Source organism: Falco rusticolus, chromosome 4 (genome assembly GCF_015220075.1).
Source record: "Falco rusticolus isolate bFalRus1 chromosome 4, bFalRus1.pri, whole genome shotgun sequence".
NCBI classification, from domain to species: domain Eukaryota; kingdom Metazoa; phylum Chordata; class Aves; order Falconiformes; family Falconidae; genus Falco; species Falco rusticolus.
Window position 1 is genome coordinate 23,301,747 of NC_051190.1, and position 25,340 is coordinate 23,327,086.

General features: G+C 42.7%; 1 long non-coding RNA gene across 28 annotated transcripts in view; it reads right to left on the reverse strand.

Moving 5' to 3' along the window:
- LOC119147883 overlaps positions 1–24,843 on the reverse strand; it is a 206,755-nt gene extending 181,912 nt beyond the window's left edge. For 26 of the 28 annotated variants that reach the window (XR_005104200.1, XR_005104204.1, XR_005104202.1 and 23 more), the window contains exon 1: positions 24,775–24,843. This is a non-coding gene — a long non-coding RNA (uncharacterized LOC119147883). The remainder of the gene's footprint in view (positions 1–24,774) is intronic. The other 2 variants (XR_005104209.1, XR_005104207.1) reach the window with 1 other exon arrangement.
- Between the last annotated feature and the right edge of the window lie 497 nt (positions 24,844–25,340).

The following is a 25,340-nucleotide window of genomic DNA, read 5'->3' on the forward strand; positions in this document are numbered from 1 at the left end:
TCCCAATTAAGTAAACTAAGTTTACTTAACTGAAAAGTAACAGAACATTTGTTTTCAAATTAGCAAGGTTACCTTGTCAAACTTTACAAGAAGAGAACAAAACTCATAATACCGTTTCTCTGTGTACTTATATATATGCACATTAAGATAATACTAAGATGTAATACTAAGATACACACACTTTAAGTAGTATACTATTTAGAGTATTCCTTCTGCCACTCAGAAACTCAAAGAGAATACCTAAGAACACAAGAACAGTCAAACAAACCCTTATTGTTGCACTTGCAATCAGTGCATAATGCAGAAACATATTGCTCTGTTTGAATAGTGCTGCCTTGCCTCAAGACAGGTCTTTTTACTCAAGACAGTTACTCCGTACTAGCTGCTGAAGCACATCTACCATGACCTGGTGCATCTCTTCCAGCCTCCCCAGAGCACAAGCTGGCAGTCATGCCAGGCTGTTTGGCACTTCTATTATCCTCTTTGCTCAGACTACCTTTGTACCCCAGGACAAAGATGGCTACTTGCCTGTCTCTGAATTTTATGGGAGGAAGCATCATCAACACTCCTTTCACAAGATGCCCCAAACAAAATACTGCACGGTCACTGGGAGAGACAGCAGCAAAGTCTCACCCATCACCAAGACTAACAGGACACCAAGAGAAACATTTGCTGAGGGAGATGCTCCCAGGGCAGAGGCCAGAAGCAGTTCCTGGATTCCAGGGTGTCTCAGAACTTCTCACAGGAGGCAGCAGTTTAGATGACCAGCACTGCAGTCCAAGCTCTTAACTCCAAGGCTGAAGCCAAGGTAACAGCCATGCTCAGGTTTCTCACTGGTGCTGCACTCTTCCATTATGCCTTAATATCTGTAAGAAAATACAACTATGCTTCCTTTTACTGCAGTGTGGCTTATCCTCCAACCTCCACAGGTCAAACCCATGTCAAAATTTCACATAAGTATCAGGTGGTAAACTGAGCTAGATGAGAAGGAGAATATCCAGCATCCAGCTGAGAAGAGAAATATCAGACACCGGGGGATGTTTACTGCTTACAGACTTCACACCAGGCAAAAACATAATGGGTGTGGGGGGAACAGACAATGGAATAATTGAAAACAAGCAGGAGTAGGTACACGCAAGGAGGGAGAAACAACAGCACAGGACAAATCCTACACAGGAGACCTGATTCTTTCTCGTTCCTCAGTTTTAGAAGTCTAACCCCAGCTCATTTTATTGTGCCTGCATGGTCTCCTTTAAAGGGTCTGTTAGGTCAAAGACACTCAGTTGCCATCCCTTCAATCATACATTAAAAAAAGCAAAAAAAAACTCTAGATAAAAATTAGGCAGAGCAAGACATCAAAAGGAGAAAAATCATGTAGCAGAACTCGGGAGAGATATCAAGCAAGCAAGCGAGCAGTCATGCACTGTGTGTGCAGCTGATCCACCCCAGTAAATGTCAGCTTCAGTAAAGGTCACCGTCTGTATTGATTCCTCAACACTTCAACGCAGGCGATTCTGTACAGCAACTCCTTTCATGATGGATCAGACGGTCGAACAATTTAGCATACTGATGGAGGGAGGGGAGAGGGACAGAGAGCAAAACGTGTGCTATTTAACTTGCTGCTAGTATGCATGGGTAGAAACATCATCAAACCATAAACACATTCATGTGTGGTGAAATAAAATGCATTACTGACTACCAAACAAATACCCTCTCTAACATATACATATACAGAGGTATTAAAATAGGATTATCTCCATCCTTGCAGATTTTCAAAACCAGACTGGATAATACCCTGAGCAACCTGGCCCGATCTCACAGCAGGACATTAGACTAGAGACATCCCAAGGTCCTTTTCAACCCGAGTTATCCTGTGATCCATGAAACTGAGACACATACCATGAAGGTACAAGTATGGAAGCTATATGTGTGGAAGAACAACATGATGGGTCATATCCTAATTTCCACACCAGTAGTTGATAACCTCAGTAAAAATATAACCTCAAATACAATGCAAGATTTTAGAGGTTTCTTATCTTTGAGGTCAAAGAAACTATCAGGGGAAGATTCTCAACCATTTTAATACTTAAAGTTAGACACTATACTTTTAAAAATATTTGACCACCCACAATTTGCTGGTCCAGGTACAGAATTCACTAGGTGAATTCACATAACTTACATTGCATAGGAGAAACCTGTTACAATCTTAAAAGCTTCCTCTGGTCTCGCTCTATGAAACCAACCTGGTCTACATCACTGCCATTGTACCTTTAAATCTGCCAAAAGGCACCTCGCAGTAGATGCGAATTCAGAGTCAGAGAAACTAATTGGAATTACAGCGAGGGCCAGGATCCAAAGTATCAGTGAACTTCTACCTCAGGATGCTCATCATCATAAAAAAATACTCTGCTATCAAAAGGTCTCACTGTCGTTCAATACAACAGGGGTTTTCACAGTGACGTAAAGGTTTTCAGCCTTTATTGCTCTTCAGTGCCTGCCAGTTTAGTACCTGAAGGCAACCAATACCACTTTTGATAACCAAATACCTTTTACCTCCCCATCAACAGCAGGTAATAAAATGCGTCCCAGTAAGTGTGCTAGAAATACAGCAGTAAATACAGATCATGAAGAACCTGCTAGACCAGCTAATCTCCTCAGAGGTCAACACTATAACAGCAATTAACTGCGGACATTAATACTTTCACAGACTAGTAGTGCTTTCAAGCTTTCCGGATGAAAAAAAGCAGGTCACCAAGTTGTTCTTTGTGGTTGCAACTTGTTTTGCATTTGTCTAGAAAAAGACCTACTGGCAAATCTAATTACTGAGCTACATTAGCTGGAAAAAAAAAATAAAAGTCATATGCATGTAAGTGCCTATTTTATATTTTAACTGCCAACTACACAGCCCTAAATTCATCAGACATCCTTTTATTTAGAATAGGTACTATATTCCATATGAAATTAATTATCTCACTGTTGATGGACTGTTGGTTATTATGCCCCTTTGAGATGTAAAGTCTCAGTGGCACAACTTCCAAAAGGAGCAGTGGTTTGAATGTGCATGTACATTCCCCCCAGAATATACACAAAAGGGGAAGTATTTACCACTAAGATAAACTTGACATTTAAGCTTAGAGCATAAATCTTTAAGTTTTCAAAAGACAAATTCCAAATAATGGCTTCTTTTCAAGCAAATACATATTAATGAATATTTGAGAAGTATGTAAAGGCACGGAAGCATAGGACAAAGGGACATTCTGTGGGGCAGATCTCCAGCTGGTGTAAACTACCACAGCTAATGGACTTCCTTCAACTATGTATGTGAAACAACTGCATTGTTATTTCTACCAGATACTAGAAATTTATACCAACTGTGTGATCTTCAACAAACATGAAGAAATAGCTCCAAGCCTTCACGTCAGAAGGTTTTTTTCAGCATAGAGCCAGAAGAGAAAGTCTCCCCTCCAGGCTTGATGCTCCATATTACCACCACCCACATATACCTGCATGCTTCACTCTTCATATCCACCATATGTATCTACCGCATTCATGGGCCAAGCAGAAGTACTCGTCAGCGCTGGTACCACCAGAGGATGAATCAGGCCTTTTTGTCTTAATCTTAAGTGTAACTTAAAAAAATATCTAACCCAACTAGTTCATTGCTATGTCGTACCTGGCAAGAGTGATTGAGAGGAGCAGTCACAGTAAAACAGCCTATGGTATTTCATGCAAGCTACATGTGGTTAATTACTAACTAGTTACTGATAATGGGCCCCAACCTAATGGCATGAGTAATGGGAAAGATTAGGAAATAAACATTTGAGTGACATATTTGTGTTTATATTGAATTAACACATTTCTACAGATTCATACCCTCACAGGCTATCCTTACCCAAAACAAAGAAAAAACAGCCACAGAGACCAGGCAACTAAGGGTTTGGTTTCTATAGATTTTTGCATTTAAACCACCTACTTCACAGCTACAGAATAAGTAAGTGAAAGTGGATGAACAGCTTATTTATGAACCAATGGGTGCACCGGAGGAACACTTTGATGATCCACAGGCAACAGCACATTTTCTGGCCTTGGCCAATTTACAGCATTTCATTTTTGTGGGGGTTTTGGGTTAGGGATTTAAAACTCTTCAGTTACAAAACAGAAAGTGTTCTTATTAAGAAAAAAGTCTGGAAATGAATGCTTTGCTTAATGACTTCCAGTAGCCTTAGCGACAAAAAAGCCCTATGGGTTTGTTCATGTCTTTCTACACACTCAATTCTTAGCTACATCCTTCTTCTAAAGCATCACTACTGCATAACCAATGAATAATTTAAAACCCCTAAACCAAACAGGATACTGTCTCCAGACCTGTGAGTAAGACACAGCAAAACAGTCTATCTGGAAGAATATGATCATAAAAGTGTGTTCTCAAGATACCAAGAGTCAAGTTACATCGACAGCTGTGCTTGAGACAAGAGTAATTGAATTTCCTGTAAAGGGTACATACTAGTGTTTGCCCTGTCTTGATTTAAGCTAGAGTTCATCAAACATTTCCAGAATCAGTGACAGAGACATAATACAGTGTCCTTAAAGCCACCTGATTGAAAATAGAACAGGGCATCTGTAACTGAACCGCTAAGAAAGTCTCATTGGCAGGTATGTTCCTTCCAGAAGGTAAGTAAGAAGACATTCAATAACACTGGCTTGCTTTTTTCCTCTTCTTCTAAGAAGTTTAAAAACAATAATCAAGAAGTCTTGTTTTCTTCTTTTCTTTCCCTGCAGCTCAAGGCAGGGAGCAAAAGCACGGTCCAGGGCTGGGCAGAGCACCAGCAGACCTGCACTCAGCTCCTCATCCATCTCCTTGTCACGCTGCAGAAGCTGCTCAGCTCCCTGCTCGTATCAGGTACCACTAACAGCCCTCTCCCCAATTCACCTCTAAGGCTGGAAATCATTAAAAGACATTATTATTTATTTGTTTTTGCTGTTGGGGGCAGAGGATTGATCTGAAACTAAAACAGATCAGTTGAATAAGAAAGTACTTACTGCTCCACACTGGGAAACTATGGCCAGCCCTCACAACAAGACTTTTTTTTTGGAACGTAGTTCACTAACCAGCCATACTATTCCCAAATAATACCTTCCATTATGCCAGAATAGTCCTTCAGGCTTTGATAGCACAATACACTAAAGAACATCCTCAGTTTTAGCTTCATTTCATTGAGAACTTTAAGGTACTCCTGTTTCAGCAGGAACTGTGAATACACTCTATGTGACAAACCTAGTAGGGAAAATTTATAATGTGTAGGAGGACTGAAAAAATGCAATTCTTATGTGCCTGTTAAGAAAAGCTTCAAAAGCTTTGCTTTGAAGTAAAGTGTTAATATTTTTCATAAAATATTTATAAAGTGGTACATGATATTTATAGAAGAATACAAGCATATTTTTATAGACAGCTTGGAAATTCTCAATACTAGGTTTAACAGAAAAAGTGAACCTTTGCTTTTGAGTACTTTGCATCCTTTTGCATAATTTCATTGACATGTTAGGTTTCTTATTAAATTTTATAGGATGATTTCAAAAGGCTTCCCAATGGTTATAAAATCATACTAAATTTGATGGAGCTTTTTCACAACAGACAATAGGGGCACATCTCTTATAAACCTATTAGAAAAAGATTCATTTTATTTTCTCATAAATAAGGTTTCATCAGAAACATTTACAATTTTATACAACAGTTTTAAACTGTTCACTGAATCCCTGATAACCTGCTCAAAAAGGAAGTACCGGCAAGAAAAGTCTGTGGTCTCAATATCCAGGTTTAACATCTCAACACTGCTGGATGAAGCACAACACAGCGGAGCCAGCACACGCTGTAGGTGCCGCAGCCTCCAGAGCTCCCTGCTTCCCCACTCGCCTGGGCAGTACTCACACTGCTCTTTGGCCTTACTGCATCCACTGCAGCGATGCTGATTACTAATTTCATGCAGCCTAAACCCACCACATGTTGAACACCACACTCTATTCACAAAAGAGCCTTCACTGCACCCACAGCTTGAGGTAGCTCCATTCTGCATGGATCACTGCGAGGTGGGTCTTATCTTCAGAGAACGCTTTTGTGTCCACAACAGGTACAGCACCACCCGTGCTGTCATCTGAAATAAGGCCAACAGCAGCTACAGAAGTGCTGCGTCACTTCAGCTCTGCCACAGAAACGTGAACATAAGGTTTATCCCCAAAGGCTCCAACTTCAATTTATAAAATAGAACAAGACCTCCAGACAAGGGGTCTTTCCAGGTGCTGTGCCAAAGGCCACTGGCACTTCTGCCCAGAGAACACTATATCAGGTGTCAACTGCAGAGGCAGCTTTTACTTATGCCTCAGTACTAACATGTCAGTTAATCAAAAACATCCTTATTATTATTGGATTAGCACAGTGGAAGTATTACAGCCCCTCAATCTTTTATTCCTGTAGGCTATATATCCTCTCCAGAAAAAAAAAAAAGTCTGTCTCCTTTTGGAATTGTGGATTTTTCTACTAAACAGAAAAGGTCAGCTTTAAAATTAAAGCAATACTTTTACAGGGTTATTCCTGTTCAGTGAATATAGCCGTATTTCTTCAGCACATTAGTAGTATTGGATTTCTAAACCACATTTTAGTAGCTGACAACACACATATGCAAAAAAAAACATTATCAGTAACAATACAAACACTGAATGGAACAATTTAAAATAGGTCAACACTCCAGCAACATTTTATTTAAATATAGCACATGTAAAAGGATCACTCTGGATACTTATTAATCATGTGATAGGTATTAAACTGAAACATTTTAAGTCACTTCCCACAAAGATTTCCTAAGGGTCTCATATGCATAGAATTGTCATATCATGATTAAAAAAAATAGGTGTAAAATATTTCACCAGTCCACCGTACTGACACAAAGCAAAATCAGCTATATTTAAGGTATGCTAGCACAACCTGTTCTTAAAAAGAAAAAAACACACCATCACCCAAAAAAAATCCAGAGACAGGGAGATCCAGGGATTCTACAAAATTCAGTGACAATATGTGCCTCCTGCTTACAACGTTTTGGTTATAAGCGGATATAAACCTCCTTGCAACATATGCTTATGTTCTGTTCTATTCCTAGGGTACATAACAAATACTTAATTACCACCCCCATTGCCACACAAGTGTGCACACAAACATGAGAAACAATGAACAGCTGATTTAAATTCTGCATGTGCAACATTTAATGCAAGTTGTAAACTATAAAAGACCAAGCTGTGTAATGTTTACTTGCAATATAAACGACTTGAAAGATTCAAGTCAATAGGAATCCTGAGGATTAATATGCATGTATTCCCTACACTGCTGTCAAACCACAGCCTGTCTCATTTAAACACACTTATTTCTGTAGTTCTGCAGATTGCCTTAAAGTGAATTACAGAAAAAACACAGATATTAGTATAATATAGCCATCACCTCTGCAGCAATGGCATCTTCTTGAACAGGACCTCCCTCTAAACATCAGCTTTAATTTAGACTGCAAGCTCTCCATGAAGAATTGGTTTCAATCATTTCTAGAAGGCACTTAGCAATGGACTATCATTATCATCACAGTGCTACCCATGATGATCACTGTCAGAGTTCCATACTGCAGAAAACTACACTACTTGATTCAGAAACTGTTGCCTAGTTTAGTTACTAAACCTATGACTTGTGGAAGGTAGAGAAAGACGTTCCAGCAAAGGAAATATAATTAGCACAATGAGGATCATCAAGCTTCCAGTATGTTACATTTAATGTTACAAACTTTTGTTACAAAAAATGTTACATGTAATGTTACAAAAAAATTACAATGTTACAAAGCTGTTTTACAAAAAGAAAACAAAGTGATTAGGGGGAAAAAACAAAATAACCAACAAAAAAAACAAAACAAAAAATACACAAACCTTATGGGAAGTCTTATTTGAGAACCCACCAATTGTGGAATACTCACCTGCACTTAAAAGGGAACTAAAACAAAACAGAACTAAAGTCAGTTTCTACTTAGTTAGGCAGTTGCAACAGCCTAAATATTCAAAGGCATCACAAAACATTTATCACAGGCAGGATTTGCACGCTCCTGCACATAAGAGGGAAGAAAGCTGGCTAAATCTCTGCAAGATTGTCAGTAGAACAGCAGCCTACAAGCCATGTCAAAGAGAAAGCATCACCCAGGTCACAACCATATGGCTGTGCTAAACTACACAAAACTCTGCATCTAGCAGTACAGCCACTACTTACCTCTTAAGTGCAGCTCTAAGAAATGCTTTGTTCTCCACTACCATGAGGTGATGAAATAAAAGATCTTTGCTATCCATCTCCTTTATAGGAGACAAGCACTTCCATCGTTAAAGGACTATTGTCACAAGTTGGATATTCCTGAGCACCTAAGCATTGCTACACTGTTTTGACAAGCCTACTGAGAGCTGTTGAAATATCATTAAAGTTTAACAAAACAGATTGCCCTTGAGCAGTAACACACACGTTGCCCTAGTACCCTCCCAAGCAAAGGCTGGTAATGAATGGAAAGCCTACAATAATGAAAAGCTATATTTTAAATGCTAATGTAGGCTTCAAAAAGGTGATATGGGAAAAGTGACAAAGGACAAAGGTAGTTTGTTTGCGAGGGGTGTGTGTGTGAACAAAAGATTAAAGGTAACTTGATCAAATGAATCTACCACATTAATACAACTAAAGTACTCTTTGAATCCTGTGTGCTACTCTGAAATAAGTTAGTGATTACAGACAAGCCAAAAAGGACCAACCAGTTTTGGGACATAGACCTCTCCAAGTACGTACTGTTTTCTGAAACTGGTTGTTCAAAACTATTCAGTTTTTAGACTCAGCAAAAACAGCGAGGAGGATGCTACTTAAACTTAAAATTCATACATGAAACTGCAGTGCATTTCTAACCTGTCTTAGGGGGTTCTTCCATTCTCTAGATGACTCTCAACAACAACTGCAGCTTTCACATCAGGTTACCCCGAGCTGTGTGATCTCCAGCATTGGAGAACCTCAAAGCTCAACTAGATGCAACCTTAGCAACCTGGCTGGCCCCCTCCAAGTGGGAGAATGGATCCAGACCGCCTCCAGAGCCACGTTCCAACCTGATACCACAGCTCTAAAAAGCTTTGTTTAGACAAACATCCATTTTTGTTTCCAAAAACAGTTCTCTGCACAAAAAATGGTAATAAATGATCATGTTGTATCAAAGTTGTAGGTGAGACAAGTACCACCAAAAGGAGGAATAAATGAAGCAAGAGAGAATAAAAGAGCATTCTAGCAGATATTCCCAAGCTATACCTTTAAATATCATCTCTGCACATGCACACACACGTGGCCTAACATGGAGCCTGTAAATTCTTCAAGTCTCACTGCCTATGAGCTCATTTTGGCAGAGAAATGATTAAATAGAGCTGTAGTGATTATATCTCCATCTTACACCAATACTAGAGGAACTTAATTTGATACAGTCCTGGTTAATAAACAGAAAACAGATGAAACAATTTATCTCTATTTACTACAAATTCCATGGGGAAAAGAAGACTTTGTCAAATCTGTTTGTGTCTTTAATACCGCACTGAAGTCTCTAGTAACTACTTTGCAGATCCTAAGGCAGAAGAAAATTCAATCATATTTTGGCTTCTAAGAGTAACACAAAATAAGTCCTTTTCTTTCTGCTTTGTTATCCTCATTAGAGATCACTCAAACGGTACCGAATGCTTACAGTAGCCTACATGCTTAAGGAACCATGTGGGTGGGTGACATCTGTAGACTCTGCCTTTAGGTAATGTCAAACTTTTCCACCCCAAAAATCTAGAGAACAGGCCAGTTTAGAGCACACAATACCCTTTCTGATGTCTGGAACAGAAGCTTACCATAGGTGACAGGATCAGCTACATCATCTTAGTCATACGACACATTTTATAAGTCTTAACACATTGGAGATATTAATTCAAAGCAGCTTTTCAAGGGGAGAAAGCCCACCCAGCATGTACGCAATGTTAACTTTCTCAAACACATTCTGTCAAACTGAAGTCAAAAAAATATAAAACCTCAAAACACACTTAGTGCGTCCATGCCTGGAGGTGTCAATGCAAGACAGCAAGCAGGTGCGTTATTTAGCCCAGTTTAGAACAGCACTTACCCACATGTGTAGTTTAAAGCACATATGTTTAATTCTGTAATTCTTAAAGTACTTGAAGACAGTGAGCTAATTTTGATTCCACATTATTCATCTTGCTTACATGCTATATTCCTCCCACCAACCCACATCCATCTCTGCCATTAAATTGTAGGTTTGCTCCAGAGCAAAGGACTACTCCTACTATGTCTGCATGCAGCCAGGCACACCAAGGTCCCACGATTAGAGGCTGTTAGGCACTAAAATAACACCAATTTTATGTGACAAAAGGAATAAAAGGAAATCTTTGACTCTGCTTTAGAAAAGTGAGGTAGAAATCAGCATTCAAATGATAATTAGTTTGACCAGTATTTTCCAATCCACGTGGGCCAGAGCTGTTCTCAGTTGCTAAGAAAAAAATAGCCCATGGCCCACGAAGTTCAATAAACCCCCCCTTCCCCACAATTTACTGGAGCACCAGCACAGCACACTGCTCATATTGAAGGTTTTAGAAAGGTGCATGGCAGAATTTCACCCCAGGTGAATTTACACATTGGATTAAACAGCAGAGCACACTGCTCTAACCAGGAGCCACCACTCAAGGGCTGGGAGCCAACAGCCGCTTCCCAGGCAGAAGGAATACAAGGGGCTATTTCCCCCTCGCAGCCCAAAGCAGACCAAGCCCCTTCACCAGCTGAGAGACAGGCTTGTAGATTTATTCGCTGGACCCTGCAGAGCTGGATGGGGACACAGGAGCAAGGCCACGCCACCCTCTCCAAACAAGGGGCAAGTATCCCATCCCACGTGGTGGGGAAGGAGTTACTACCCCCAAAGGGACTGAGGCCAAACATTCCCCACAACAGCCTGCCTTCCCTCCGTTAGCATCAGCTCTGAAGAAACAGCAAACTAGATTACACGGATCAGAAACAACACAAGCTACTTCTGTGGCTTGCCTTGCTCAGAGGCACTCTCCTCGCCGTGACTGATGTGGCCCTGCTGGTGTCACACCAGGCTACTTTATGTGCATCCATAAACTGCTATAATTCAGCACAAATTCATTCTGTTCTGTGGAGGATTTTGGAAAACAATGAAATTTTAGCATCCCTCAAAAAAAAAGATGTTATCTCACTGGGTATGACAGAATTCTGAAGTATTTCAGCATTAGTAAGTGTTACACAATGCATCATCTGCATAAACACACTGAACCAAGAAAAATCATACAGGAATTCTTCATCAGAGCAGTTCACTTTTCAGGCCTCCCACAAACACCCTTAATCTTTGTTCCTATAGATTCAACTTAACCTTTTGGAAACATTACAGCTAATAACCTTAAGGGAATAACAGGAAAACATTCCTTTTCTTGACATTTCTGCACCCCACTCCTCCAGCCTCTCCCTCCTGCCTTCCCATTGCTTTTGACACTACTGATCACTCCCCCCTCACTGACATCTCATCTTCCTTGGGCTTCTGGGTGGTCTCTTAACTCACAATCCTGTTCAGTCAGGACACCAGAGTTTCTCCTCCTTGCTCACACCCACCAGGGGTCTTCAAACACACTAATCATGCTCCATTATCAACTTACGGAAAAGACCTCTTACCCACTCATCTGAAGACAGCCTCAAGTTTTGCCCAAGTTTCAGGCAACAGCACGCACCAACATTAGCAGAGATCGAAATCAGACACTAGGTTGAACTTTCAATCTCTGGCAGCCACATCTTCAATCAACTGAATGTCACACTCCTCCAGCTCTGAAGGGGCATCCTCGCTCATGAAAGTTATCATTACCCTGGGTCACCAACCAAAAAAGCCGATTACCCTCTGCAGCAGCACCCGGCTTGGGGAACTCAGGTGGCAGCAGTGCAGCTCCTTCAATTGCCATCTGCTTGTTTATACAGTTGATCTAGTCAGTCTTCTCTCAGGGTTAAATGTTTAAATTTAAATTAATTATTGAATTAAATGCCAAGTTTTTACTTTCTTTTACTTCCCTCTTTCAAAACTCAGTTTACATTTTTGATCAGAGCCAGTTTAGAATCACCTTGCAATACAGTTCAAATGCTTTTCTGTCATTTTCCTTAATGGAATGAAGCTATCATGTAAGGAACCAGTCCTTCAAAACTGCCGGTGTGCACGTCTGTCACACTTTATTAATTATGCTTTGTAAGGAAATTGAGGTAACGTCATTAAACAGTGCAATTGACTGTCCTAATGACAGAATTACACATGTACCCTAACATTAAAAGCACAATTGTCAGAAAATTATATATAAAAATACAGGTGCTTATGATGGGAAAATAATAATAGACACCCCAAACAAAAGCATAAAGGAAACAATATTTAGATATTGACTAAGTACCACTCCAAGCTCACTGATGACAACTTCAGTCAGTTTTGGGGAAGCAACTGTAAGCAGCCAGCTAACACACAGCACAAATGTGACCAGAAGTCACATTCGTCACACATCTCCAGGGCCAGCCCTACTGTACATACAGCAAAAAAATCACACATGATCAGAGACTCAAAAACAGGATCTGTTGCACAGTATGAGGGAAGTTTTTCATGAAACAGACTGCACAGATTAAAATTTAAAGCCATTAATAAATCCTCTAGCATTTCTACAAAGGCACATCCCTGTACTATCCCATCCATCTGGGACAGAAAATAAGCACTAGTATTATCTCTATAAGTGCTTATCACCCTTTCTCCCTTTATTTGATGGCCAAGACCCCCCAAAGAGTGGAAGCTCCTTAAACTGAAGTTATGCTCAAATAAACAGCATCTATCTGAGGATCATACCCATTTGGAAATAAACCACAAGTCTTTACTGTTCTATGTGAACCACGCAGAATCTAGAAGAAACTTTTCCAGTTGTTCATCAGTCCAGAATTCTACAAAATAACACTCCCTCAAGCAAGGCTAACCTGTCTCAGATAATTCAGCTGAATCTTCAGCCAAATAACTTTGAAAGCAGCTGCAGCAAGTGAACATTACTTACTCTGCTGGAGAGGCAGCATTTGGATGGCTGTTTTTACAAGCCAGCTGTACATTACTGCGCTCACTCTGGTGTATCCTATCACTCAAGCAAAGCACACTTATCTCTAATCTTGTAAATTAATTTCCTCCCCGTGATTACTATTCTTTCTTGGTCATTTCATTCAAATAAACAAGGAAACCCTTTAAATTTTGGAACAATGTAACTGTAAAACAAGGTAACAACTCAGTACTATAAACAATGGCATATCAGTTTCTGTAATTTTCCTAAATCCTTCTCTGGCATTTCTTGGTCTTACAGCATATGTTCCTGAAGACATGAAGAAATGTGATATCTTTATTTAAACACTTAAACCATACAATCCCACAGCTGACTGAGCCCAACAAAAAGACATCCTGCTGCAAAAGCAGTAGTCATTTTTCTGAACACTTTCAGAAACAGCTTAATGCAACTAGACACAGATTTTGATTAAATGTTTCAAAAAAAAGCACAGAAGTCATGCAGAAAGAAGGAGCAAGAAAGGAACAATGCTTTCCTAGCAGCATGGTGGGGGGGTGTGTGTGTGGTGCAAATTACAAGCAAATACAAAACCTAAAAACCCTAAATGGTGCTTGAGGAAGAAGTGATCTATTAATTACAAATTTTTTTTACTGTTTTTCTTTGTAGCTTTTAAGGCTATCTTTCATGTTTTGAATATGTTCCCAAACTTAAGTGCTGAAGATGCTTTGACGTTAACAAATTTTGGCTTATACCACATTAAATGCAGCATGAAGTACGCAGTGGGTCACAAAAAGCTGTCCAACTGCGTAATCTAGCTTTGAGTTAGTTTAATTCACAGATGCACAGACTTTTCGCACCAAACTAATAAAAACTTGCGTTGGCTGTCACAGAGGTACCCAACACAGGGCTCTAAGTCAGATTAACAGCAGTCACTCACCATGCCACATCCTTCACCTCTGCGTATCAGTGAAACTCCTCGTCACTGTTACTGTGCAAAGCCTGTGGCCTCTTCTCACCTATGCCCATTGCCCAGAGCAACAGAGCTCCACTTTGTCTAGGATGCCCCAGATCACTACTGCATACATACCCTTAACTAATTTTCCTATAATAATTCAAGAGTTAACATACCTATAATGTTTAATACATGATGAAAAAGTTGCTGAAGGACCTTCTGTACAAAAAGAAATTCAAGGATGTTGCTCTAGTAATAGATGGCATAAAAATATGGTATCCCAAAACTCAGTGAAATGAATCTTAGATTAACAATTGTTTAAAAGAAATCTACTTTTTACAAAAAAAAAGGATTGTGTTACACAAATATAAATCAGGTTGCCACTAAGAAATTATTTTTTCTGAAGTGACATTTGTCAACTAAATGACTAAGTACTTTGACATTTGTAGAAACTGTGAAGCTGCTAAAGCTATACACTACTGCTTAACATTATTTTTCCTTTGTATAAAGAGAGTCACAACTTGAGCATAAAAATTGCTCTTATTAGGCAGAGAATGTCAAGTCTCATTGCTAAATTTACTGTAGCGATTCACCATGAAAACAAGCATTGCCCTTTTGGCTTTCAGCACTTCCATTAAAGTGCCCATTCAATACTCACATTAACTTTACTACAATGGTATTACTTAGGCCAACAAAACCAGTATTTTATCCAAGTCTAGACAATGTTAAATTCCTTCTAGCACTGATACAAATTCATCATAACATCTGCCTTGTAACCAGCCCACAAAGCCTCAGACAAGCAGTAATTAAGCCCAGACTCAGGCGTACCTCTTGGGAGGCCACTTACCCATCCAAGAACTGGCCAACGTCACCCCTGCCCATCTAGTCATGGTGTCTGAACCAGGGGGCTGGAGGCTTGAGGGGACCACAGGCTCTAGAAGAAAACCCATGCGCCCAGCAGCCCTGCTAAGAAGCTGCAGGACTGAAATGAAGATCACTGAAGGGCAATTTGTTTGCGACATTTCCAAACATCTTGGACCAGCAATTGCAAATGTCATCCTTTCAAAAAATACACTGATCAGGGGAACTCAGATATATGCAAGCACTAAAAAAATACCCATCGCCAATACATTTCCTGAAGCGTGGGCAGCCCGATGTACTCAACACATGGCATACAGCACAGATGCCTCAAAGCACCTCCTGAACTGAAATACAGACACACCCCCAACACTGAGAAGCGATAGCCAAGGACCAGCCCTCCAACAGCATAAATCACATAGCCAGGACACATAGAGCTCCCAAAGCACCAGTAACCAGCTGAGGCAAGCTGGTGTCCTGAAGCTAAAACGTTGAGCATGGGCAGGAGGCAGCCCCAGTCAGGGCTGGGGGATGGCAGGGAAAGCAGTCAGTGGAGGTTTGCCTGGCAGAGACCAAAACCTGAGGCGTATTTAACATTGATGAAGAACAGATGACAAATAACGTTATCCACAAAAGATAAACCAAAAGACAAAACCAACCTTGGATCACTAAATATTCCAAACCTATGTTAAACTATCATAACTGCACAAATTTCATTTCTGGAGGACAATGTGAAATGACTCTTCAAGACCATCCACAAAACCGCAAATGTTTGCCTAAATGTTTAAACAATTTAGAAGCTCACATACAAACTAATGCCCATTTAGAGACAAAAATCAAAGTAATATATTTTTTCCACATGCTCTACTGGATTGCTCAAGCTGTAATGGCACACTTATAAGAAACTATAATAAAAAAGACAAAATGCTCATGCAATACAGCATGAACATAGCAAAAGAGCCATTAATATTGTTCTGCCAAAGAAAAATGTCTTACTAAATAGCCTGAAAGGACATCTGACATGCATCTTTCCCTGTTTTCAAGAAATATAACCATACATAAAACTGATATGATTACTTGCTAAATCTAATAAGTTTCTTTTTCTTTGATGGTTGTTTGCTCCTTAATGTGCTTTAAATGCATAATAAAAATATAATGAAAAACATACATTTATTCTATGTGGCAGCCACTGCATATTCCATAAAAAAGTAATCTTATAAAGTTTAATTTTACAGTGTTTCTTAAACCTATTTCTACTTATTCACTATATGCAGAGGGTATCTGCAAAGGAATTTAATACTCTAGCATAACCCTTTTCTTCACCGACATTAATGCCAAATTTTCTCTTTACAGCCATTGTCTTCTCCCTTCTGTAAGCCTAGAAGAGGAAACTAAAATGGATTTAAGGTTTCCAAAGAGTCTCATTAAAATGTAAAGTCCAAGTATCCACATCATTTTTTCCACGATTGCTTTAGGACTGTTGTGGGATTTTTCTTGTCTGGGCATTAGTCTTCCATAACATTTTAATATCCTTGAGAAAACTCTGAACTGAGCTTAACTCATTGTCACTGGTGATATCAGTGCATCTGTTTTGCATTAAGGGAATGCAAATTTTAGTACATATGAATTAAAGACCACTTTTCAAAAAGCATCCATCAGGAGAAACACGAGCAAATAAAAGCCACTGACAGGAAACCCTGTGCAAATCTTTAGGATAAGACAGTCCAGAAAAACCTCTTGGGACAGTCTCCCTTGCTCCCCCTTGCAGTGGAATTTACTACTGAAAATCATGTTTGCAGTCAACAGTCAAAACATCTGCTATTTTTAAAATAATCTTATGTTACACACATTTGTTTTACATGCCCTGCCATTCATTTAAAGCCAGAAAAAATCTGCCACAGAATTCTTTGTTATGTCAATTGACATAAGAGCTTTTGTTCACTTCAAGAGACAAGTAGTAAGGACTTGCAGATGCCATAACCTGTTCCTTTCACCAGACTCAGCATGTACTCCAGTTCTTGGGCTGGGCAGCGTTAAGCCGCCCTCCCATTACAGTCACTTCAACTAGCCTTGATCTTACTTGATTTTTATGAGGCTACTCATCCTTCTAACTGGAGCTATGCAGAAAACCACTTATCAGTGGTGCCAGAAATCCCGTGCCCCTAATTAGGATGTGTTCCCCCACAAAAACCAGGATGAGGACATTCTCCATGGAAAGTCTAGTTCTTTCACAGACAAAAGGCTCTACGTTCCACAATCACCCTAACAGTCCTCCACTGCAGCTATCTCAATTTCCATTCACCTTTCCTGGGCACGCTTGCCCAGAACTTGGGTAGGAATCCTAATGACTCGGAGATTTGACAGGTTTCCTGGGCACAGAGGTGCTTTCCTGGTCCTGAAGTAGACATGCACTGCATCTGTAACACAGAGTGGTCACTTCAGTGCTGGCAATGACCAAACCCTACCAGCCACAATTCACTTCTGTTCCCCACAACAGGTTGAAGTGCTCTGAACCCCAGCACACCACAGCTACAAATAACACTGCCCATACCCACTCTTCATATGGAACACCCATGTGTAAGACAGTGCAGCAGATCTTGGCGCTCTCAATACACCCCGTGCTTTCCAGGAACATCGGATGAGCTACTCGGCACCCACACATGGCAGTTCCAATGAGGTGGGAGGGAAGAGGCACCTCTTCTTTCCCAAGAATGATCCCTGTGGTCAAACCCCACACAGCTTCAGCTGTGCGACTGCAGAGAAAACCGCAGGAAACAGGATCATTACTGCCTGCAAAGGAATCCGTTTGCACTAAGATGATTGTAGCTACAAAGGAAGGGAAGAAGGGGCGGGGGGCACGCAGTATTAACTGCTGATTTCAAACAAAAGCCTAAACTTTCACAATATTCCTATATAAGTTCTCATCCACAGGCTCACTGTGTTTTGCAATACTTCAGCTCTGCACCAGTTGCGCTAATTGGGGTTTCAGCTGAGGATCCAGTAATAAAACCTTTTTCAAGAACGCCCCTTGCCAGAGCTGGTGATGTCAGACTTCACAAACGCAATGCAGTGGCAGGACTGAACCTTGCCAGGCTTCCATCACCTTTATTCGGTGTCAAAAACTCCAGAGGAAGTATTTGTGCAGCAAATAAAGTAGGAAAGCACATCTGAAACAACAAAAGATCTTACTTGAAGGCAGTTGAACTAAAACAATCTACTGGCACCTGCAGCTGTACAGCATCTACCTAAACAGCATTTTCAGTGTCAGGAGCTAGACACAACAGAATCTTCTGTTTCCACACAAATGGTATAAACATCCTCAAGAACGTAAGCAGCAGCTTCCAGATTCTGAGATTTAAATCAAAACTTTAAAAGTTAATCCTTTTAGTCCTCACGTGCGTATGTTAGTGACAGAAAAAAGCTAAAAACTCAGAGATTGCAAAGAGCAGTGTGTACAGGAAAAGCAGATACACTCAGGTATTCTGTGACACAGGGAACACCTTCCCTCTGAAGCTGCTCATTTTTAGGACCACTAGACTAACTTTAGACCTTGCTAGAGCCAAAGGTTTGGCAAACATTCCCTAGCAGGGGCCAGAAAGCCTGCTTTGGAAATGAATACTTTGAACCTCTCTCAAAGATCTGCAGAGAGTTGTTCTGCAAAGCACCTCACCTGTTCAGCAGCTGAACCAGGGGCTCCCAAGCCCTTCCACTGCATCACGCTTAGAATTACCACTAGAGCTGCATACAGTACCCTTCAACTACATTAGAGCCGGTTATACTCTGTCACCATAAAAATGCCACTTTACAATACACTCAGGCAGGATGCTTTACTGTTTACGACAGATGGCAGAACTAAATATGCTTTAAAATGGTTTAAATTGGGAAAGATCTTCCTCTCTCTGGCTACTGCACCATTCATTTTCTGGGTTAGCGTGCAGATAAAGCAGCAGCAGCTCCTCTAAGATGAGGCATCTGTTGAAGGGCAAGCTTTTCTTGAAAGTGCTGCACCTCAGTTCACAAAACTTAACATGTTGCTGCTGCTCAGCACAGCTGTCCTCATGAGGCAGCAGTAGACTGAACATCACTGCAGAGAAAGCACCCGAACAGGGAGGTCTGCAGCAGGAGGACCAGCCAGTCTGCCTGAAGCAGGGCTCAAGCAACAAGCTGCTGTGAGTGCCCAACCGCCTGCACCTGCCAGCTTTCCTTCTGCCCTCCCTGGCTACTCAACCATAAACTGGATGAGTCAGCAGCACACAAGGATCACCAAGGCAATGATTAATTTCACTTTTTTGTTCTGAGACACTGCCAATCCAAAGATCAACTGGCTTATGTATTTCATAGAATCATAGAACAGTTTGGGTCAGAAGAGACCTTGAAGATCCTCTAGTTCCAACCCCGTGCCATGGGCAGGGACACCCCCCACCAGACGAGGTGGCTCCCAGCCCCATCCAGCCTGGCCCTGAGCCCTGCCAGGGATAGGGCACCCACAGCTGCTCTGGGCAACCTGATAAGACTTAACTAGATGCTGGGGATGCATTTAGAGTAGCTTAAACAGTAACTATATAGGGTTGTTGGGGGGGGGGGGGGGGGGGGGGGGGTGGGTGGGAAGAGTTGCAGGGGGGGTGGTGATCCTTATTTCCAGTATGGAGAACAAGAATAACTTCTCTGGCTCAGATGGATCTTGGGTCTGGATTCAGCAGTCTGCTGACGCCCTCAAGGAGTCACAGTAGCCCATGACTATATCCGCAACACTACTCAAAGTGAGTTTGAAAGCACCAATGACCCTGCCTCCCTCCCCAGCCCAGCTGGCTCTCAAGCCGCCAGAGGCAGGCTCTTGGACCCACCTGGTGACACAGCGAGCAGCTGAGCCCATATAGCCCTGCAGAGCCTGGCATGCACCAGCAGGTGACCCGGGGCTGCTGCTGTAGGTTCGCTGTATTTACAAACAGCATAACTGATCCTAAGGACAACCTGAGGGTACCCCCAGAAATCACACTTAGTGGGATTAACCCAAGGGCTTAAAGCTAGACACGCGCTTAAGCATTTTAATGAGTCACAATTCATCTTCTTCAATCCTCTTTCTTGCACTGATTTGGGTACCAGTGGCTTGATAATCTTACAGTGCTGCTTCTACTATGTATTCCCCCACCTCCATCTTTACCCTTAAATACAAAGTAAAAGAGCCATTTGCTCATCTGAGCAATATTGACATGTCAAATTTACTCAAACAACAAGGATCGATAGCACGCAAAACTCAAGAGACCTTCCAGGACATAAAAAAATATAATAAAGATCAAGGTGACAGCAGGTTTTAATTATGTGAGAGGAGAAGGTATGTTCTGTAAGGTCTTCGCAATTTGAGACTATAATCAAAATGTCATCAGCCTGCCTCTTGTATTTTCAATCTCTTAGGAAAATGACTAAAACTGGTATAACATTTTCAGATTAATTTTGATGCTTCCATCAGAAAACCTGACATTTGGCTAATGTCAGACATCACCTGCATTGTCATTTGATTTCTCTCTTCCCCCCTGGGTGTCACTTCACTAATGACCTAGAGGTACTAACAAAATGCAATGAACAGATTAAAGACAGAACTTTAAAAAATGAAGCAATATATGCTGTGACATTAACATGCTACTCACAGAAATATTCAGAAACATATGTTATTTGCCAAGCCATAAAATACAGGTGTTTAGAAACTAAGTGTAAATATTCTAATCATTTATCCAATTAGATGATGAACCAATTCGCAAATTCTTACAGTACTTGAAGCATCGGAACACAAGATACCTGTGAGGAACACCACAAAGTCTCTGAAGTTTTACAGTTATATCATTGTCTCTGATGCAGGAAGATGCAGATTTTATCCTCCCTTTCACATGAAACAGCATGCAAATGAAAGTTTCTGTGCTCTCAGCCTACATATTCCCAATAAGATAATTAGCCCCCTTCCTTCCTCTGAATCTCTTGGGGGTTTGAGGTGAATTTACCTGCCAGAAAGTACATAAATTTTTTCTCAGTCTCCTTCCATGAACTCCCACCTGGTTAGCAAAAATGTCATAGAAATGTAAGTGTAAGGAATTATTTAAGACCCTTGTGAGGAAACGCAGTAAAACAAGTAGCATCATGGAAACACAGAAACATAAAGCTGAAAAGGACCTCAGGAAAACAGATGGGCAACACTGCTTCAGATGCCCCTGAGAGCACCACAGGGAATTACAGCTCAGCCCTGCAGCATCCCTGTGCAGCATTTGGCTCTGGCAGGTGCTGAGGGCCCTGCAGGCACAGGGAGCCTATCCTAAATGCTGTTAGGAAAGCACCCCACTACCAAAGTAACTACAGATAGCACGCTGAAACAAGGCAGGAGGGCCCACAGGAGCACATCAAACCAAGTGCTCCTCCCCTACATAACAACACTGCTGGGAACTGCAAGCCTGTTCAGAATAACACATCTAAAGTAACTCATCCTGGGGACCAATTTAGAAGACCCCAATACAAAAGAAGAGAGAGAAGTTAAATAGCATTTACCACCTGCAACATACCATCATTCTTCAGTCACAGCAGAAGTCAGAACAGTACCTACTTTCTTTTGCTCTGCAAGCAAATTCAGCCTTACAGATTTTCAGTTTGCCCACATCAGCTCAATATAGCATATAAAACAGTTGTAATTAAGTTAAGATGGACAACAAACATCACAACACACCCATATCAATTAATTGCAACAGCTCACCTCTCACAGTGTTACTGAGTACAGATTCTCCTGCTTGTCTCAGCTACATTGGACACCAGTTGTTGTACTCAGAACCCAACTCAGTCAGCCTCACACAGGGCACCCGTTATCACAGCACTATCAAAACTAGCCAACCACAACAAAACCTTACCATCAGTCAAATTCTCCCATCCATTCTGCTTCTCCTCCAACCAAACCCCACCCAACCACCTCACTCCTCAGGGCTATTTAACTACTTAGCAGGAATGAGCTACAGCTGCACATCATCCATGTCATCAACCCACTGCCTTCGAGGCAAGGCCACAGCTGCATGTTATCAATACTAATCAACCCTCTGCCTTCACTCCTCTACATAAAACCCTTCCTCCCATACCCAGCCACACTGTTACACACCTTTTTTTTTCCCTGCACCAAATACTAGGACTTGTTACAATTCTTTCAGACTCCTCGCTGATAACAGCACCTTGACTATTAACATGGAAGCTCTGCACCCTTGATGGAGACTGTTCCATGCTGTTTCTCCAAGAGGCAGGAATACTGCAGCAGCTTGCTATAATATTAGACACAACATTACATGCAAGAATAACGTGATTATTTCCACTGAAAACAGAACCATTCCTAACTATTCTTTATTAGTATTTTTTTACGTTCACCAAGCTTCTCCACACCAGTAAAGATTATTGCACTATAATTTTAAAAGAAAATGTGGCCATCTTATAACAATAAGATCTTAAGTATTTTCCAATTACTTCTGCCTGGGGCTTTTTCAAGCACTGGGAATGAGAGCTCCAATATTTATGACTTTTTCCTACTTCTTGATTGTTTTTTTGAGGCTCATCAACAGGCCAGGACAGTATCAGGAAAAATTCTGCTGCTTGCCAAGGTCTTTATTCAAATCACACAGCAGTTTCCCTTTGTCCTCTAATTTTGTAGGTGGAAGTATAAATTATACTTCCAAGTCATTGACTACCTCTTACAGAATTTAAAGTTTTGAGAAATTCACCTTCCCTCTTCCTCCAAAATGCATGTTACAAGAAATCCCAAGCTGCTCCTAGTTTCAAATGCAGCCAAAGTAAACCTCAAGGGAAGCCCTACAGTCAAGTCCTGCAGAAGCAGGGCATGCAGTTTAAGTAGGAGCAAAAAATACAGAGCACTGTTTTGGCTCTTGCTTTTGCAGATATACAACTGCGTGACATAGTAGTTTGGAAAACGTGTGTATCTAGTATGAAATTCATGCCTATGAAAAAGACTATTCAATAGTCTGCCAGTGCTAAAGCTTGGCAGTCACAGGAATTTTGCAGAGATGGTTGGCAAAGCACTGACCAGGTACCAACTCAAAAACCACAGATGTAACCTTCATTGAGCACACATCTCTTAGGCCAAACTCTCCGGATGAGCATAAGCAGATTTTGGCTCTATTTCTTTCCTTAATGGATAACAAAGACCCACTTTTCAAACTTAATCTTATAACCTTGAGCGGGGATGAGAAAAGTGGAAGTGCCACATACTGCCATTACAAGAAGTCAGAATCTGTTGTGGCTTCAAAGTGTCACCCAGAAATCTGACAAAACATGGTGACATTCCCTCTCATGCCACGCATCTGCTGAGTTACACACCTAGCCCTGTCAGTTTCACTAATACGGCAGAAACTACTGTTGAAATTAAATCATTCAAGCCAAATCGAAAACCGCTGGAGCTGACAAAAAATCCCGAGATGCTTCCTATGGAACTATGGAACTCCGCTGGGTATTGCTGTGAAAAGCAACAGCGGCTACTGTGAGATGCACAAAAGACACATCTTTTAGATCTAACCTGCAGCTTTTCCACCTCTCACTTCACTGTAGCTTAGATTATAAATACTGGCCAAATTAAGCTTGTCAGGACATACAAGACCAAATACGATACGGAGAGATGAACCAGACTTTTGCCACCACTTAATCATCAGCCCTGGCAATCTACATTTTGCTTCTAATTTAGGCCTTCTACAGCAGGGATATCTTTTGAATGCCAGAGAACTACAGTGACCTAGAGCTATCAATATCCACGCACACATCGCTCTCTTGCCACATTGCTACTTTCCTGGTGAGAAAAAAAGAAAAAAAAAACGTTTTAAAGAGCATCCCAGAAATACTTGCACAGATACCTGAAGGCCAGGAGAGAGCAGAGAGGCTATGGAAGTACCAGGAACCATCACTCACTGACCTCTTTGAAACACATTTTCTCTGTGAGCTGTGTCTGTTTAACAGGTGTCCTTGGAGCAGAGCAGTTTCACCCCACAAAAGTGTAAGTCAGGCACATAGATCTGACAGCAAAAGCAAACGCCCTGTGGAGCGGCGGGACTCAGCACCAGGAAAACGGTAAAGCGGGCCTCGTGATTGCACAGCCTGTCCCTCCGACAGGCCAGCTGCCTTTTAGAGCTCTGCCCAGACAGTTCCACCTCCGAAAGAAAGGAAAAACGCCAACAACCCCACGCAGGACTTTGCCACCGCGCGCAATGTCCGGGCCCCCATGGTGGCTGGAGGGCTGCCCGGCCACCCGCACACAGGGGCACCCGCACTGCCGCCCCGCGCCCGCAGCAGCGCGCCCCCCGTCACGCCGGCCGTCACCCCTGGCTTCCACCCCCGGCTTCCACCCAGAGCTCTTCCCAGGCGAAGCCTTGTCATATTTTTATAGCAGATGAACTCCAGGGTTTTGCATACAGTGCTTTACAAACGAGCACACGCCACACGCCTCACATTTGCTTTGTTCTCCCGTGGGCACAAACCCACCACCTGTACCGCAACGGGGGGGGGGGGGGGGAACTGGCACCGCACGGCGCTGATCCTGCTCCAGGGCCCGGGGGCCGCCCGCCTCAGCACCGGGGGGCTGCGTGCCCGGGGACACCCACCACTGGGTGGGACCACTGGGACCACGTGGCTGGCTGGAGGGGCACCCCACTAGGAAAAGAAAAAACAACTCGGTTTTTAAAGTTTTACACTCAAAGCCTGCGGCTGCCTCGCCGCGCCCCCCGGGCCAGGGCAGGCGCCCGCCGCCCCCCGCAGCCCAGGCGCACCGAGGCCGCTGCGACACGTACCGGCTGCCCCGTCCGTCCGCCCGCTCGGCTCCTCCGCTACCAGCGGCCCGGGCAGCACCGCCGGGCGGCACCGCGGGGCAGAAGCACCCGGCAGCACCGGGCAGCACCGCGGGGCAGCAGCGCCGGGCGGCACCGGGCGAGCTTCCCCCGGGGGCGGCTGTCGGTGCCGGCGGGGGGGAGCCTCTGGCGGGGGTCCCGGGGGTCCCGCCCGCCCGGCGCTGCCGCAGCCCCTCACCCGCCTGCGCCGGGGCCGGGCGGCGGGGCGCGGTGGGCACGGGGCACGCGGCGGGCCCGTTTCCCGCCCCGGGCCGGCACGTGGCGCTGCACGGCCAGAGCGCGCACGGCCGCGGCTTCCCGGGCACCGCTGCAGCGTCGCACGGCTGCTGTCGGTGCTGCGGGAGCACCGGGCCCTGGCGGAAACGAGCCGAAACCCTCCTGCTTGACCGGGTGGGCTCTGCGGAGTCACAGCTGGCGGTCACCCTGGGACGTAACCCTGGCGGTCACCCTGGCAGGCCCGGCACTGGCGCGAGCGGAGGCGGGCACCCACCTTCCCCGTGCCCCAGGGC